This window comes from Somniosus microcephalus, unplaced genomic scaffold (assembly GCF_052327205.1).
Source record: "Somniosus microcephalus isolate GS21.2 unplaced genomic scaffold, FLI_Smic_1.0 unresolved_chr4, whole genome shotgun sequence".
Lineage (NCBI taxonomy): Eukaryota > Metazoa > Chordata > Chondrichthyes > Squaliformes > Somniosidae > Somniosus > Somniosus microcephalus.
In genome coordinates this window covers 14,811,958-14,830,283 of record NW_028225182.1, presented here as the reverse complement: position 1 = coordinate 14,830,283, position 18,326 = coordinate 14,811,958, and the positions used below count along the sequence as shown (strand labels likewise).

Here is an 18,326-nt window from a genome sequence, read left to right as displayed (position 1 = left end):
GGAGCTCAACGCGGGCAAGTGTCAGATCATCCACTTGGGGCCTAGCAAAGATCAGTCAGTGTGTGGTCTGAAAACATCATGTGAGAGAATCGGTTTTTTCTGTGAAATAGCCGGTCCCGTTAAATTTTACAAATGTTGCCCCAGATCGCTGCTCTCTCAAGCAATGAACATTTTAAACCATTCTCCTGAAATGCAATGTGTAAAATGAGATATGGGTTAACAGTTCAGGAGATGCAAAGAGCAAAATAAATGAATGAAGTTTCGACTGTCCCTCAGTAACCATATTATTATGTCTTTCATTCCGCAAAATAAAGTTACCGGTTAATTAATGGTGATTAAAGCAGTTCTTATTTATTCACATTAGATGCATGTAATTAATTTAATAAAATTACATCGCATTCATGAATAAGAAACGGTGATATCAAAATTTCTTCCCTAACCGTGAATCGAACCCAGCCTGCAACACTGATAGGAATAAATTATTGAATCATTTAATGGTGCCTCGAAAAATATCACACTACTAAATTAAAATCACTGCTTTAATGTGTTTCGGTGTTGAAGGGGATTGAAAAAAGCCCAGACTGCGCCCGCGGTGAGACAGAGTTCGAACTTACAAAGAAGTTGGTGCTGCGAAGTAACCGCCAAGCGAAAGCTGACAACGATTAAAGAAGGAGACAGCGCTCAATATAAAGGAAGAGCTCACAAAAGTTAACTTTCTGTATTCTATGTAAAAGGACTCTCAAATCCTTGAATATACTCAATGACTGAGCATCCACTGCCCTCTGAGGTTGAGAATTGCAAAGATCACAAGCCTCTGAGTGAAGAAATGTCTCCTCATCTGAGTCTCAAATAGCCGGCCCCTAATCCTCAGACTCTGCCCCCCAGTTCTAGACTCTCCAGCCAGGGGAAACAACCTCTCAGCTTCTATCCTTTCAAGCCCTCCAAGAAAATTGTACCTTTCAATGACAACACATCTCGTACTTCTGAACTCCAGAGATTATAGGCCCAATCTACTCAATCTCTCCTCATAGGACAATCCAATCATCATTGAATACAATCAGGTTTGATTCCCAGTCAGGGATTTCAGTTCTGACAAAGACAATTGAAGTCTGTGAGAATCTTATTAATTGTATTAAAACGAACAAAAATGTGTGTTGCACACTGAAGGAAATTGTAACATGTTTGCTGGGTGACAGTCAAACTTAAATAACTTTCTTCATAGATTCATAGATTTATAGCCATAGGCGACTGTTTTATCCAGCGTTTCCGTATTGTAGTGGTTATCACGTTCGCCTAACACGCGAAAGGTCCCCGGTTCGAAACCGGGCGGAAACATTTTGTAAATCATGTTCATTTAAATCGTAGAAAAATGGATCAATTCGCATTTGTTATGCAATGTAACAAAGTCCTGTTACATTTGTGTTATTCTGTACAGTTGTACACACACACAGAACACTACGGTTTCGCTCGCTCACTTCCGTTTCCAGCCCTGACCGTGCAGACAGCCCCTCTCAAAGTTGCACATTCCGGCTGCTTTCAGTTGAATTGTGAAAGATTATTCAAGGATCCTGCAGCTTTACCTCGGTTCACAACAGCAGATCTAAGCCCCGTTTCTGCAAACTACAAACCATGTTTTCCAGAATTCCAAGGTGTATACGGAACTCAACCATTAAAATTCCCTTGATTAACCACAGGGGTTCAGGCAATTTTCTATGATTCTATAAAAAGTTATTGAAGTTTGACTGTCATCCGGTATACATGTTAGCAATTCCTGCAGTGTGCAACAAAATGTTGTGGGTTGATTAATGATAATAGAAACAGTTATGAAGTGTCTCACAGACTTCAATGATCCCTTAATACCGTTGGTTAACTAAAATCTATCAATTGCAGGTTAAAATGAGGAATTCATATTGCATCTTTGAAAGAGCTATCCAATCAGTCCCACTCCGCTGCTCTTCCCCCATAGCCCTGCTGACACTCCTGCCAGTGGAAACGGTTTCCCCCTTAATTTTGATCACCTCTATTAAATCTCCCCTGACCAGTGAATAATGGAGCTCAACGCGGGCAAGTGTCAGATCATCCACTTGGGGCCTAGCAAAGATCAGTCAGTGTGTGGTCTGAAAACATCATGTGAGAGAATCGGTTTTTTCTGTGAAATAGCCGGTCCCGTTAAATTTTACAAATGTTGCCCCAGATCGCTGCTCTCTCAAGCAATGAACATTTTAAACCATTCTCCTGAAATGCAATGTGTAAAATGAGATATGGGTTAACAGTTCAGGAGATGCAAAGAGCAAAATAAATGAATGAAGTTTCGACTGTCCCTCAGTAACCATATTATTATGTCTTTCATTCCGCAAAATAAAGTTACCGGTTAATTAATGGTGATTAAAGCAGTTCTTATTTATTCACATTAGATGCATGTAATTAATTTAATAAAATTACATCGCATTCATGAATAAGAAACGGTGATATCAAAATTTCTTCCCTAACCGTGAATCGAACCCAGCCTGCAAAACTGATAGGAATAAATTATTGAATCATTTAATGGTGCCTCGAAAAATATCACACTACTAAATTAAAATCACTGCTTTAATGTGTTTCGGTGTTGAAGGGGATTGAAAAAAGCCCAGACTGCGCCCGCGGTGAGACAGAGTTCGAACTTACAAAGAAGTTGGTGCTGCGAAGTAACCGCCAAGCGAAAGCTGACAACGATTAAAGAACGAGACACCGCTCAATATAAAGGAAGAGCTCACAAAAGTTAACTTTCTGTATTCTATGTAAAAGGACTCTCAAATCCTTGAATATACTCAATGACTGAGCATCCACTGCCCTCTGAGGTTGAGAATTGCAAAGATCACAAGCCTCTGAGTGAAGAAATGTCTCCTCATCTGAGTCTCAAATAGCCGGCCCCTAATCCTCAGACTCTGCCCCCCAGTTCTAGACTCTCCAGCCAGGGGAAACAACCTCTCAGCTTCTATCCATTCAAGCCCTCCAAGAAAATTGTACCTTTCAATGACAACACATCTCGTACTTCTGAACTCCAGAGATTATAGGCCCAATCTACTCAATCTCTCCTCATAGGACAATCCAATCATCATTGAAAACAATCAGGTTTGATTCCCAGTCAGGGATTTCAGTTCTGACAAAGACAATTGAAGTCTGTGAGAATCTTATTAATTGTATTAAAACGAACAAAAATGTGTGTTGCACACTGAAGGAAATTGTAACATGTTTGCTGGGTGACAGTCAAACTTAAATAACTTTCTTCATAGATTCATAGATTTATAGCCAAAGGCGACTGTTTCATCCAGCGTTTCCGTAGTGTAGTGGTTATCACGTTCGCCTAACACGCGAAAGGTCCCCGGTTCGAAACCGGGCGGAAACATTTTGTAAATCATGTTCATTTAAATCGTAGAAAAATGGATCAATTCGCATTTGTTATGCAATGTAACAAAGTCCTGTTACATTTGTGTTATTCTGTACAGTTATACACACACACAGAACACTACGGTTTCGCTCGCTCACTTCCGTTTCCAGCCCTGACCGTGCAGACAGCCCCTCTCAAAGTTGCACATTCCGGCTGCTTTCAGTTGAATTGTGAAAGATTATTCAAGGATCCTGCAGCTTTACCTCGGTTCACAACAGCAGATCTAAGCCCCGTTTCTGCAAACTACAAACCATGTTTTCCAGAATTCCAAGGTGTATACGGAACTCAACCATTAAAATTCCCTTCATTAACCACAGGGGTTCAGGCAATTTTCTATGATTCTATAAAAAGTTATTGAAGTTTGACTGTCATCCGGTATACATGTTAGCAATTCCTGCAGTGTGCAACAAAATGTTGTGGGTTGATTAATGATAATAGAAACAGTTATGAAGTGTCTCACAGACTTCAATGATCCCTTAATACCGTTGGTTAACTAAAATCTATCAATTGCAGGTTAAAATGAGGAATTCATATTGCATCTTTGAAAGAGCTATCCAATCAGTCCCACTCCGCTGCTCTTCCCCCATAGCCCTGCTGACACTCCTGCCAGTGGAAACGATTTCCCCCTTAATTTTGATCACCTCTATTAAATCTCCCCTGACCAGTGAATAATGGAGCTCAACGCGGGCAAGTGTCAGATCATCCACTTGGGGCCTAGCAAAGATCAGTCAGTGTGTGGTCTGAAAACATCATGTGAGAGAATCGGTTTTTTCTGTGAAAAAGCCGGTCCCGTTAAATTTTACAAATGTTGCCCCAGATCGCTGCTCTCTCAAGCAATGAACATTTTAAACCATTCTCCTGAAATGCAATGTGTAAAATGAGATATGGGTTAACAGTTCAGGAGATGCAAAGAGCAAAATAAATGAATGAAGTTTCGACTGTCCCTCAGTAACCATATTATTATGTCTTTCATTCCGCAAAATAAAGTTACTGGTTAATTAATGGTGATTAAAGCAGTTCTTATTTATTCACATTAGATGCATGTAATTAATTTAATAAAATTACATCGCATTCATGAATAAGAAACGGTGATATCAAAATTTCTTCCCTAACCGTGAATCGAACCCAGCCTGCAACACTGATAGGAATAAATTATTGAATCATTTAATGGTGCCTCGAAAAATATCACACTACTAAATTAAAATCACTGCTATAATGTGTTTCGGTGTTGAAGGGGATTGAAAAAAGCCCAGACTGCGCCCGCGGTGAGACAGAGTTCGAACTTACAAAGAAGTTGGTGCTGCGAAGTAACCGCCAAGCGAAAGCTGACAACGATTAAAGAAGGAGACAGCGCTCAATATAAAGGAAGAGCTCACAAAAGTTAACTTTCTGTATTCTATGTAAAAGGACTCTCAAATCCTTGAATATACTCAATGACTGAGCATCCACTGCCCTCTGAGGTTGAGAATTGCAAAGATCACAAGCCTCTGAGTGAAGAAATGTCTCCTCATCTGAGTCTCAATAGCCGGCCCCTAATCCTCAGACTCTGCCCCCCAGTTCTAGACTCTCCAGCCAGGGGAAACAACCTCTCAGCTTCTATCCTTTCAAGCCCTCCAAGAAAATTGTACCTTTCAATGACAACACATCTCGTACTTCTGAACTCCAGAGATTATAGGCCCAATCTACTCAATCTCTCCTCATAGGACAATCCAATCATCATTGAAAACAATCAGGTTTGATTCCCAGTCAGGGATTTCAGTTCTGACAAAGACAATTGAAGTCTGTGAGAATCTTATTAATTGTATTAAAACGAACAAAAATGTGTGTTGCACACTGAAGGAAATTGTAACATGTTTGCTGGGTGACAGTCAAACTTAAATAACTTTCTTCATAGATTCATAGATTTATAGCCAAAGGCGACTGTTTTATCCAGCGTTTCCGTAGTGTAGTGGTTATCACGTTCGCCTAACACGCGAAAAGTCCCCGGTTCGAAACCGGGCGGAAGCATTTTGTAAATCATGTTCATTTAAATCGTAGAAAAATGGATCAATTCGCATTTGTTATGCAATGTAACAAAGTCCTGTTACATTTGTGTTATTCTGTACAGTTGTACACACACACAGAACACTACGGTTTCGCTCGCTCACTTCCGTTTCCAGCCCTGACCGTGCAGACAGCCCCTCTCAAAGTTGCACATTCCGGCTGCTTTCAGTTGAATTGTGAAAGATTATTCAAGGATCCTGCAGCTTTACCTCGGTTCACAACAGCAGATCTAAGCCCCGTTTCTGCAAACTACAAACCATGTTTTCCAGAATTCCAAGGTGTATACGGAACTCAACCATTAAAATTCCCTTCATTAACCACAGGGTTTCAGGCAATTTTCTATGATTCTATAAAAAGTTATTGAAGTTTGACTGTCATCCGGTATACATGTTAGCAATTCCTGCAGTGTGCAACAAAATGTTGTGGGTTGATTAATGATAATAGAAACAGTTATGAAGTGTCTCACAGACTTCAATGATCCCTTAATACCGTTGGTTAACTAAAATCTATCAATTGCAGGTTAAAATGAGGAATTCATATTGCATCTTTGAAAGAGCTATCCAATCAGTCCCACTCCGCTGCTCTTCCCCCATAGCCCTGCTGACACTCCTGCCAGTGGAAACGATTTCCCCCTTAATTTTGATCACCTCTATTAAATCTCCCCTGACCAGTGAATAATGGAGCTCAACGCGGGCAAGTGTCAGATCATCCACTTGGGGCCTAGCAAAGATCAGTCAGTGTGTGGTCTGAAAACATCATGTGAGAGAATCGGTTTTTTCTGTGAAAAAGCCGGTCCCGTTAAATTTTACAAATGTTGCCCCAGATCGCTGCTCTCTCAAGCAATGAACATTTTAAACCATTCTCCTGAAATGCAATGTGTAAAATGAGATATGGGTTAACAGTTCAGGAGATGCAAAGAGCAAAATAAATGAATGAAGTTTCGACTGTCCCTCAGTAACCATATTATTATGTCTTTCATTCCGCAAAATAAAGTTACCGGTTAATTAATGGTGATTAAAGCAGTTCTTATTTATTCACATTAGATGCATGTAATTAATTTAATAAAATTACATCGCATTCATGAATAAGAAACGGTGATATCAAAATTTCTTCCATAACCGTGAATCGAACCCAGCCTGCAACACTGATAGGAATAAATTATTGAATCATTTAATGGTGCCTCGAAAAATATCACACTACTAAATTAAAATCACTGCTTTAATGTGTTTCGGTGTTGAAGGGGATTGAAAAAAGCCCAGACTGCGCCCGCGGTGAGACAGAGTTCGAACTTACAAAGAAGTTGGTGCTGCGAAGTAACCGCCAAGCGAAAGCTGACAACGATTAAAGAAGGAGACAGCGCTGAATATAAAGGAAGAGCTCACAAAAGTTAACTTTCTGTATTCTATGTAAAAGGACTCTCAAATCCTTGAATATACTCAATGACTGAGCATCCACTGCCCTCTGAGGTTGAGAATTGCAAAGATCACAAGCCTTTGAGTGGAGAAATGTCTCCTCATCTGTGTCTCAAATAGCCGGCCCCTAATCCTCAGACTCTGCCCCCCAGTTCTAGACTCTCCAGCCAGGGGAAACAACCTCTCAGCTTCTATCCTTTCAAGCCCTCCAAGAAAATTGTACCTTTCAATGACAACACATCTCGTACTTCTGAACTCCAGAGATTATAGGCCCAATCTACTCAATCTCTCCTCATAGGACAATCCAATCATCATTGAATACAATCAGGTTTGATTCCCAGTCAGGGATTTCAGTTCTGACAAAGACAATTGAAGTCTGTGAGAATCTTATTAATTGTATTAAAACGAACAAAAATGTGTGTTGCACACTGAAGGAAATTGTAACATGTTTGCTGGGTGACAGTCAAACTTAAATAACTTTCTTCATAGATTCATAGATTTATAGCCAAAGGCGACTGTTTTATCCAGCGTTTCCGTAGTGTAGTGGTTATCACGTTCGCCTAACACGCGAAAGGTCCCCGGTTCGAAACCGGGCGGAAACATTTTGTAAATCGTAGAAAAATGGATCAATTCGCATTTGTTATGCAATGTAACAAAGTCCTGTTACATTTGTGTTATTCTGTACAGTTATACACACACACAGAACACTACGGTTTCGCTCGCTCACTTCCGTTTCCAGCCCTGACCGTGCAGACAGCCCCTCTCAAAGTTGCACATTCCGGCTGCTTTCAGTTGAATTGTGAAAGATTATTCAAGGATCCTGCAGCTTTACCTCGGTTCACAACAGCAGATCTAAGCCCCGTTTCTGCAAACTACAAACCATGTTTTCCAGAATTCCAAGGTGTATACGGAACTCAACCATTAAAATTCCCTTCATTAACCACAGGGGTTCAGGCAATTTTCTATGATTCTATAAAAAGTTATTGAAGTTTGACTGTCATCCGGTATACATGTTAGCAATTCCTGCAGTGTGCAACAAAATGTTGTGGGTTGATTAATGATAATAGAAACAGTTATGAAGTGTCTCACAGACTTCAATGATCCCTTAATACCGTTGGTTAACTAAAATCTATCAATTGCAGGTTAAAATGAGGAATTCATATTGCATCTTTGAAAGAGCTATCCAATCAGTCCCACTCCGCTGCTCTTCCCCCATAGCCCTGCTGACACTCCTGCCAGTGGAAACGATTTCCCCCTTAATTTTGATCACCTCTATTAAATCTCCCCTGACCAGTGAATAATGGAGCTCAACGCGGGCAAGTGTCAGATCATCCACTTGGGGCCTAGCAAAGATCAGTCAGTGTGTGGTCTGAAAACATCATGTGAGAGAATCGGTTTTTTCTGTGAAAAAGCCGGTCCCGTTAAATTTTACAAATGTTGCCCCAGATCGCTGCTCTCTCAAGCAATGAACATTTTAAACCATTCTCCTGAAATGCAATGTGTAAAATGAGATATGGGTTAACAGTTCAGGAGATGCAAAGAGCAAAATAAATGAATGAAGTTTCGACTGTCCCTCAGTAACCATATTATTATGTCTTTCATTCCGCAAAATAAAGTTACTGGTTAATTAATGGTGATTAAAGCAGTTCTTATTTATTCACATTAGATGCATGTAATTAATTTAATAAAATTACATCGCATTCATGAATAAGAAACGGTGATATCAAAATTTCTTCCCTAACCGTGAATCGAACCCAGCCTGCAACACTGATAGGAATAAATTATTGAATCATTTAATGGTGCCTCGAAAAATATCACACTACTAAATTAAAATCACTGCTATAATGTGTTTCGGTGTTGAAGGGGATTGAAAAAAGCCCAGACTGCGCCCGCGGTGAGACAGAGTTCGAACTTACAAAGAAGTTGGTGCTGCGAAGTAACCGCCAAGCGAAAGCTGACAACGATTAAAGAAGGAGACAGCGCTCAATATAAAGGAAGAGCTCACAAAAGTTAACTTTCTGTATTCTATGTAAAAGGACTCTCAAATCCTTGAATATACTCAATGACTGAGCATCCACTGCCCTCTGAGGTTGAGAATTGCAAAGATCACAAGCCTCTGAGTGAAGAAATGTCTCCTCATCTGAGTCTCAATAGCCGGCCCCTAATCCTCAGACTCTGCCCCCCAGTTCTAGACTCTCCAGCCAGGGGAAACAACCTCTCAGCTTCTATCCTTTCAAGCCCTCCAAGAAAATTGTACCTTTCAATGACAACACATCTCGTACTTCTGAACTCCAGAGATTATAGGCCCAATCTACTCAATCTCTCCTCATAGGACAATCCAATCATCATTGAAAACAATCAGGTTTGATTCCCAGTCAGGGATTTCAGTTCTGACAAAGACAATTGAAGTCTGTGAGAATCTTATTAATTGTATTAAAACGAACAAAAATGTGTGTTGCACACTGAAGGAAATTGTAACATGTTTGCTGGGTGACAGTCAAACTTAAATAACTTTCTTCATAGATTCATAGATTTATAGCCAAAGGCGACTGTTTTATCCAGCGTTTCCGTAGTGTAGTGGTTATCACGTTCGCCTAACACGCGAAAAGTCCCCGGTTCGAAACCGGGCGGAAGCATTTTGTAAATCATGTTCATTTAAATCGTAGAAAAATGGATCAATTCGCATTTGTTATGCAATGTAACAAAGTCCTGTTACATTTGTGTTATTCTGTACAGTTGTACACACACACAGAACACTACGGTTTCGCTCGCTCACTTCCGTTTCCAGCCCTGACCGTGCAGACAGCCCCTCTCAAAGTTGCACATTCCGGCTGCTTTCAGTTGAATTGTGAAAGATTATTCAAGGATCCTGCAGCTTTACCTCGGTTCACAACAGCAGATCTAAGCCCCGTTTCTGCAAACTACAAACCATGTTTTCCAGAATTCCAAGGTGTATACGGAACTCAACCATTAAAATTCCCTTCATTAACCACAGGGTTTCAGGCAATTTTCTATGATTCTATAAAAAGTTATTGATGTTTGACTGTCATCCGGTATACATGTTAGCAATTCCTGCAGTGTGCAACAAAATGTTGTGGGTTGATTAATGATAATAGAAACAGTTATGAAGTGTCTCACAGACTTCAATGATCCCTTAATACCGTTGGTTAACTAAAATCTATCAATTGCAGGTTAAAATGAGGAATTCATATTGCATCTTTGAAAGAGCTATCCAATCAGTCCCACTCCGCTGCTCTTCCCCCATAGCCCTGCTGACACTCCTGCCAGTGGAAACGATTTCCCCCTTAATTTTGATCACCTCTATTAAATCTCCCCTGACCAGTGAATAATGGAGCTCAACGCGGGCAAGTGTCAGATCATCCACTTGGGGCCTAGCAAAGATCAGTCAGTGTGTGGTCTGAAAACATCATGTGAGAGAATCGGTTTTTTCTGTGAAAAAGCCGGTCCCGTTAAATTTTACAAATGTTGCCCCAGATCGCTGCTCTCTCAAGCAATGAACATTTTAAACCATTCTCCTGAAATGCAATGTGTAAAATGAGATATGGGTTAACAGTTCAGGAGATGCAAAGAGCAAAATAAATGAATGAAGTTTCGACTGTCCCTCAGTAACCATATTATTATGTCTTTCATTCCGCAAAATAAAGTTACCGGTTAATTAATGGTGATTAAAGCAGTTCTTATTTATTCACATTAGATGCATGTAATTAATTTAATAAAATTACATCGCATTCATGAATAAGAAACGGTGATATCAAAATTTCTTCCATAACCGTGAATCGAACCCAGCCTGCAACACTGATAGGAATAAATTATTGAATCATTTAATGGTGCCTCGAAAAATATCACACTACTAAATTAAAATCACTGCTTTAATGTGTTTCGGTGTTGAAGGGGATTGAAAAAAGCCCAGACTGCGCCCGCGGTGAGACAGAGTTCGAACTTACAAAGAAGTTGGTGCTGCGAAGTAACCGCCAAGCGAAAGCTGACAACGATTAAAGAAGGAGACAGCGCTGAATATAAAGGAAGAGCTCACAAAAGTTAACTTTCTGTATTCTATGTAAAAGGACTCTCAAATCCTTGAATATACTCAATGACTGAGCATCCACTGCCCTCTGAGGTTGAGAATTGCAAAGATCACAAGCCTCTGAGTGGAGAAATGTCTCCTCATCTGTGTCTCAAATAGCCGGCCCCTAATCCTCAGACTCTGCCCCCCAGTTCTAGACTCTCCAGCCAGGGGAAACAACCTCTCAGCTTCTATCCTTTCAAGCCCTCCAAGAAAATTGTACCTTTCAATGACAACACATCTCGTACTTCTGAACTCCAGAGATTATAGGCCCAATCTACTCAATCTCTCCTCATAGGACAATCCAATCATCATTGAATACAATCAGGTTTGATTCCCAGTCAGGGATTTCAGTTCTGACAAAGACAATTGAAGTCTGTGAGAATCTTATTAATTGTATTAAAACGAACAAAAATGTGTGTTGCACACTGAAGGAAATTGTAACATGTTTGCTGGGTGACAGTCAAACTTAAATAACTTTCTTCATAGATTCATAGATTTATAGCCAAAGGCGACTGTTTTATCCAGCGTTTCCGTAGTGTAGTGGTTATCACGTTCGCCTAACACGCGAAAGGTCCCCGGTTCGAAACCGGGCGGAAACATTTTGTAAATCGTAGAAAAATGGATCAATTCGCATTTGTTATGCAATGTAACAAAGTCCTGTTACATTTGTGTTATTCTGTACAGTTGTACACACACACAGAACACTACGGTTTCGCTCGCTCACTTCCGTTTCCAGCCCTGACCGTGCAGACAGCCCCTCTCAAAGTTGCACATTCCGGCTGCTTTCAGTTGAATTGTGAAAGATTATTCAAGGATCCTGCAGCTTTACCTCGGTTCACAACAGCAGATCTAAGCCCCGTTTCTGCAAACTACAAACCATGTTTTCCAGAATTCCAAGGTGTATACGGAACTCAACCATTAAAATTCCCTTGATTAACCACAGGGGTTCAGGCAATTTTCTATGATTCTATAAAAAGTTATTGAAGTTTGACTGTCATCCGGTATACATGTTAGCAATTCCTGCAGTGTGCAACAAAATGTTGTGGGTTGATTAATGATAATAGAAACAGTTATGAAGTGTCTCACAGACTTCAATGATCCCTTAATACCGTTGGTTAACTAAAATCTATCAATTGCAGGTTAAAATGAGGAATTCATATTGCATCTTTGAAAGAGCTATCCAATCAGTCCCACTCCGCTGCTCTTCCCCCATAGCCCTGCTGACACTCCTGCCAGTGGAAACGGTTTCCCCCTTAATTTTGATCACCTCTATTAAATCTCCCCTGACCAGTGAATAATGGAGCTCAACGCGGGCAAGTGTCAGATCATCCACTTGGGGCCTAGCAAAGATCAGTCAGTGTGTGGTCTGAAAACATCATGTGAGAGAATCGGTTTTTTCTGTGAAATAGCCGGTCCCGTTAAATTTTACAAATGTTGCCCCAGATCGCTGCTCTCTCAAGCAATGAACATTTTAAACCATTCTCCTGAAATGCAATGTGTAAAATGAGATATGGGTTAACAGTTCAGGAGATGCAAAGAGCAAAATAAATGAATGAAGTTTCGACTGTCCCTCAGTAACCATATTATTATGTCTTTCATTCCGCAAAATAAAGTTACCGGTTAATTAATGGTGATTAAAGCAGTTCTTATTTATTCACATTAGATGCATGTAATTAATTTAATAAAATTACATCGCATTCATGAATAAGAAACGGTGATATCAAAATTTCTTCCCTAACCGTGAATCGAACCCAGCCTGCAACACTGATAGGAATAAATTATTGAATCATTTAATGGTGCCTCGAAAAATATCACACTACTAAATTAAAATCACTGCTTTAATGTGTTTCGGTGTTGAAGGGGATTGAAAAAAGCCCAGACTGCGCCCGCGGTGAGACAGAATTCGAACTTACAAAGAAGTTGGTGCTGCGAAGTAACCGCCAAGCGAAAGCTGACAACGATTAAAGAAGGAGAGAGCGCTCAATATAAAGGAAGAGCTCACAAAAGTTAACTTTCTGTATTCTATGTAAAAGGACTCTCAAATCCTTGAATATACTCAATGACTGAGCATCCACTGCCCTCTGAGGTTGAGAATTGCAAAGATCACAAGCCTCTGAGTGAAGAAATGTCTCCTCATCTGAGTCTCAAATAGCCGGCCCCTAAGCCTCAGACTCTGCCCCCCAGTTCTAGACTCTCCAGCCAGGGGAAACAACCTCTCAGCTTCTATCCTTTCAAGCCCTCCAAGAAAATTGTACCTTTCAATGACAACACATCTCGTACTTCTGAACTCCAGAGATTATAGGCCCAATCTACTCAATCTCTCCTCATAGGACAATCCAATCATCATTGAAAACAATCAGGTTTGATTCCCAGTCAGGGATTTCAGTTCTGACAAAGACAATTGAAGTCTGTGAGAATCTTATTAATTGTATTAAAACGAACAAAAATGTGTGTTGCACACTGAAGGAAATTGTAACATGTTTGCTGGGTGACAGTCAAACTTAAATAACTTTCTTTATAGCCAAAGGCGACTGTTTCATCCAGCGTTTCCGTAGTGTAGTGGTTATCACGTTCGCCTAACACGCGAAAGGTCCCCGGTTCGAAACCGGGCGGAAACATTTTGTAAATCATGTTCATTTAAATCGTAGAAAAATGGATCAATTCGCATTTGTTATGCAATGTAACAAAGTCCTGTTACATTTGTGTTATTCTGTACAGTTGTACACACACACAGAACACTACGGTTTCGCTCGCTCACTTCCGTTTCCAGCCCTGACCGTGCAGACAGCCCCTCTCAAAGTTGCACATTCCGGCTGCTTTCAGTTGAATTGTGAAAGATTATTCAAGGATCCTGCAGCTTTACCTCGGTTCACAACAGCAGATCTAAGCCCCGTTTCTGCAAACTACAAACCATGTTTTCCAGAATTCCAAGGTGTATACGGAACTCAACCATTAAAATTCCCTTGATTAACCACAGGGGTTCAGGCAATTTTCTATGATTCTATAAAAAGTTATTGAAGTTTGACTGTCATCCGGTATACATGTTAGCAATTCCTGCAGTGTGCAACAAAATGTTGTGGGTTGATTAATGATAATAGAAACAGTTATGAAGTGTCTCACAGACTTCAATGATCCCTTAATACCGTTGGTTAACTAAAATCTATCAATTGCAGGTTAAAATGAGGAATTCATATTGCATCTTTGGAAGAGCTATCCAATCAGTCCCACTCCGCTGCTCTTCCCCCATAGCCCTGCTGACACTCCTGCCAGTGGAAACGGTTTCCCCCTTAATTTTGATCACCTCTATTAAATCTCCCCTGACCAGTGAATAATGGAGCTCAACGCGGGCAAGTGTCAGATCATCCACTTGGGGCCTAGCAAAGATCAGTCAGTGTGTGGTCTGAAAACATCATGTGAGAGAATCGGTTTTTTCTGTGAAATAGCCGGTCCCGTTAAATTTTACAAATGTTGCCCCAGATCGCTGCTCTCTCAAGCAATGAACATTTTAAACCATTCTCCTGAAATGCAATGTGTAAAATGAGATATGGGTTAACAGTTCAGGAGATGCAAAGAGCAAAATAAATGAATGAAGTTTCGACTGTCCCTCAGTAACCATATTATTATGTCTTTCATTCCGCAAAATAAAGTTACCGGTTAATTAATGGTGATTAAAGCAGTTCTTATTTATTCACATTAGATGCATGTAATTAATTTAATAAAATTACATCGCATTCATGAATAAGAAACGGTGATATCAAAATTTCTTCCCTAACCGTGAATCGAACCCAGCCTGCAACACTGATAGGAATAAATTATTGAATCATTTAATGGTGCCTCGAAAAATATCACACTACTAAATTAAAATCACTGCTTTAATGTGTTTCGGTGTTGAAGGGGATTGAAAAAAGCCCAGACTGCGCCCGCGGTGAGACAGAATTCGAACTTACAAAGAAGTTGGTGCTGCGAAGTAACCGCCAAGCGAAAGCTGACAACGATTAAAGAAGGAGAGAGCGCTCAATATAAAGGAAGAGCTCACAAAAGTTAACTTTCTGTATTCTATGTAAAAGGACTCTCAAATCCTTGAATATACTCAATGACTGAGCATCCACTGCCCTCTGAGGTTGAGAATTGCAAAGATCACAAGCCTCTGAGTGAAGAAATGTCTCCTCATCTGAGTCTCAATAGCCGGCCCCTAAGCCTCAGACTCTGCCCCCCAGTTCTAGACTCTCCAGCCAGGGGAAACAACCTCTCAGCTTCTATCCTTTCAAGCCCTCCAAGAAAATTGTACCTTTCAATGACAACACATCTCGTACTTCTGAACTCCAGAGATTATAGGCCCAATCTACTCAATCTCTCCTCATAGGACAATCCAATCATCATTGAAAACAATCAGGTTTGATTCCCAGTCAGGGATTTCAGTTCTGACAAAGACAATTGAAGTCTGTGAGAATCTTATTAATTGTATTAAAACGAACAAAAATGTGTGTTGCACACTGAAGGAAATTGTAACATGTTTGCTGGGTGACAGTCAAACTTAAATATCTTTCTTCATAGATTCATAGATTTATAGCCAAAGGCGACTGTTTCATCCAGCGTTTCCGTAGTGTAGTGGTTATCACGTTCGCCTAACACGCGAAAGGTCCCCGGTTCGAAACCGGGCGGAAACATTTTGTAAATCATGTTCATTTAAATCGTAGAAAAATGGATCAATTCGCATTTGTTATGCAATGTAACAAAGTCCTGTTACATTTGTGTTATTCTGTACAGTTGTACACACACACAGAACACTACGGTTTCGCTCGCTCACTTCCGTTTCCAGCCCTGACCGTGCAGACAGCCCCTCTCAAAGTTGCACATTCCGGCTGCTTTCAGTTGAATTGTGAAAGATTATTCAAGGATCCTGCAGCTTTACCTCGGTTCACAACAGCAGATCTAAGCCCCGTTTCTGCAAACTACAAACCATGTTTTCCAGAATTCCAAGGTGTATACGGAACTCAACCATTAAAATACCCTTCATTAACCACAGGGTTTCAGGCAATTTTCTATGATTCTATAAAAAGTTATTGAAGTTTGACTGTCATCCGGTATACATGTTAGCAATTCCTGCAGTGTGCAACAAAATGTTGTGGGTTGATTAATGATAATAGAAACAGTTATGAAGTGTCTCACAGACTTGAATGATCCCTTAATACCGTTGGTTAACTAAAATCTATCAATTGCAGGTTAAAATGAGGAATTCATATTGCGTCTTTGAAAGAGCTATCCAATCAGTCCCACTCCGCTGCTCTTCCCCCATAGCCCTGCTGACACTCCTGCCAGTGGAAACGGTTTCCCCCTTAATTTTGATCACCTCTATTAAATCTCCCCTGACCAGTGAATAATGGAGCTCAACGCGGGCAAGTGTCAGATCATCCACTTGAGGCCTAGCAAAGATCAGTCAGTGTGTGGTCTGAAAACATCATGTGAGAGAATCGGTTTTTTCTGTGAAAAAGCCGGTCCCGTTAAATTTTACAAATGTTGCCCCAGATCGCTGCTCTCTCAAGCAATGAACATTTTAAACCATTCTCCTGAAATGCAATGTGTAAAATGAGATATGGGTTAACAGTTCAGGAGATGCAAAGAGCAAAATAAATGAATGAAGTTTCGACTGTCCCTCAGTAACCATATTATTATGTCTTTCATTCCGCAAAATAAAGTTACCGGTTAATTAATGGTGATTAAAGCAGTTCTTATTTATTCACATTAGATGCATGTAATTAATTTAATAAAATTACATCGCATTCATGAATAAGAAACGGTGATATCAAAATTTCTTCCCTAACCGTGAATCGAACCCAGCCTGCAACACTGATAGGAATAAATTATTGAATCATTTAATGGTGCCTCGAAAAATATCACACTACTAAATTAAAATCACTGCTTTAATGTGTTTCGGTGTTGAAGGGGATTGAAAAAAGCCCAGACTGCGCCCGCGGTGAGACAGAGTTCGAACTTACAAAGAAGTTGGTGCTGCGAAGTAACCGCCAAGCGAAAGCTGACAACGATTAAAGAAGGAGACAGCGCTCAATATAAAGGAAGAGCTCACAAAAGTTAACTTTCTGTATTCTATGTAAAAGGACTCTCAAATCCTTGAATATACTCAATGACTGAGCATCCACTGCCCTCTGAGGTTGAGAATTGCAAAGATCACAAGCCTCTGAGTGAAGAAATGTCTCCTCATCTGAGTCTCAAATAGCCGGCCCCTAATCCTCAGACTCTGCCCCCCAGTTCTAGACTCTCCAGCCAGGGGAAACAACCTCTCAGCTTCTATCCTTTCAAGCCCTCCAAGAAAATTGTACCTTTCAATGACAACACATCTCGTACTTCTGAACTCCAGAGATTATAGGCCCAATCTACTCAATCTCTCCTCATAGGACAATCCAATCATCATTGAAAACAATCAGGTTTGATTCCCAGTCAGGGATTTCAGTTCTGACAAAGACAATTGAAGTCTGTGAGAATCTTATTAATTGTATTAAAATGAACAAAAATGTGTGTTGCACACTGAAGGAAATTGTAACATGTTTGCTGGGTGACAGTCAAACTTAAATAACTTTCTTCATAGATTCATAGATTTAGAGCCAAAGGCGACTGTTTTATCCAGCCTTTCCGTAGTGTAGTGGTTATCACGTTCGCCTAACACGCGAAAGGTCCGCGGTTCGAAACCGGGCGGAAACATTTTGTAAATCATGTTCATTTAAATCGTAGAAAAATGGATCAATTCGCATTTGTTATGCAATGTAACAAAGTCCTGTTACATTTGTGTTATTCTGTACAGTTGTACACACACACAGAACACTACGGTTTCGCTCGCTCACTTCCGTTTCCAGCCCTGACCGTGCAGACAGCCCCTCTCAAAGTTGCACATTCCGGCTGCTTTCAGTTGAATTGTGAAAGATTATTCAAGGATCCTGCAGCTTTACCTCGGTTCACAACAGCAGATCTAAGCCCCGTTTCTGCAAACTACAAACCATGTTTTCCAGAATTCCAAGGTGTATACGGAACTCAACCATTAAAATTCCCTTCATTAACCACAGGGGTTCAGGCAATTTTCTATGATTCTATAAAAAGTTATTGAAGTTTGACTGTCATCCGGTATACATGTTAGCAATTCCTGCAGTGTGCAACAAAATGTTGTGGGTTGATTAATGATAATAGAAACAGTTATGAAGTGTCTCACAGACTTGAATGTTCCCTTAATACCGTTGGTTAACTAAAATCTATCAATTGCAGGTTAAAATGAGGAATTCATATTGCATCTTTGAAAGAGCTATCCAATCAGTCCCACTCCGCTGCTCTTCCCCCATAGCCCTGCTGA

General features: G+C 40.3%; 9 non-coding genes across 9 annotated transcripts; all 9 read left to right on the top strand.

Annotated features, from left to right (window-relative positions):
- The first annotated feature begins 1,262 nt into the window (after positions 1 to 1,262).
- trnav-aac (transfer RNA valine (anticodon AAC)) lies at positions 1,263 to 1,335 on the top strand. Its single transcript has one exon. It is a non-coding gene; the product is annotated as a tRNA-Val (tRNA).
- Positions 1,336 to 3,312: 1,977 nt separating this feature from the next.
- trnav-aac (transfer RNA valine (anticodon AAC)) lies at positions 3,313 to 3,385 on the top strand. Its single transcript has one exon. It is a non-coding gene; the product is annotated as a tRNA-Val (tRNA).
- A 1,976-nt stretch (positions 3,386 to 5,361) lies between these two features.
- trnav-aac (transfer RNA valine (anticodon AAC)) lies at positions 5,362 to 5,434 on the top strand. Its single transcript has one exon. It is a non-coding gene; the product is annotated as a tRNA-Val (tRNA).
- Positions 5,435 to 7,411: 1,977 nt separating this feature from the next.
- Positions 7,412 to 7,484, top strand: trnav-aac (transfer RNA valine (anticodon AAC)). The gene has a single exon. It is a non-coding gene; the product is annotated as a tRNA-Val (tRNA).
- Positions 7,485 to 9,445: 1,961 nt separating this feature from the next.
- trnav-aac (transfer RNA valine (anticodon AAC)) lies at positions 9,446 to 9,518 on the top strand. Its single transcript has one exon. It is a non-coding gene; the product is annotated as a tRNA-Val (tRNA).
- Positions 9,519 to 11,495: 1,977 nt separating this feature from the next.
- On the top strand, positions 11,496 to 11,568 carry trnav-aac (transfer RNA valine (anticodon AAC)). Its single transcript has one exon. It is a non-coding gene; the product is annotated as a tRNA-Val (tRNA).
- A 1,946-nt stretch (positions 11,569 to 13,514) lies between these two features.
- On the top strand, positions 13,515 to 13,587 carry trnav-aac (transfer RNA valine (anticodon AAC)). The gene has a single exon. It is a non-coding gene; the product is annotated as a tRNA-Val (tRNA).
- Positions 13,588 to 15,563: 1,976 nt separating this feature from the next.
- On the top strand, positions 15,564 to 15,636 carry trnav-aac (transfer RNA valine (anticodon AAC)). Its single transcript has one exon. It is a non-coding gene; the product is annotated as a tRNA-Val (tRNA).
- Positions 15,637 to 17,613: 1,977 nt separating this feature from the next.
- Positions 17,614 to 17,686, top strand: trnav-aac (transfer RNA valine (anticodon AAC)). Its single transcript has one exon. It is a non-coding gene; the product is annotated as a tRNA-Val (tRNA).
- The last annotated feature ends 640 nt before the right edge of the window (positions 17,687 to 18,326 follow it).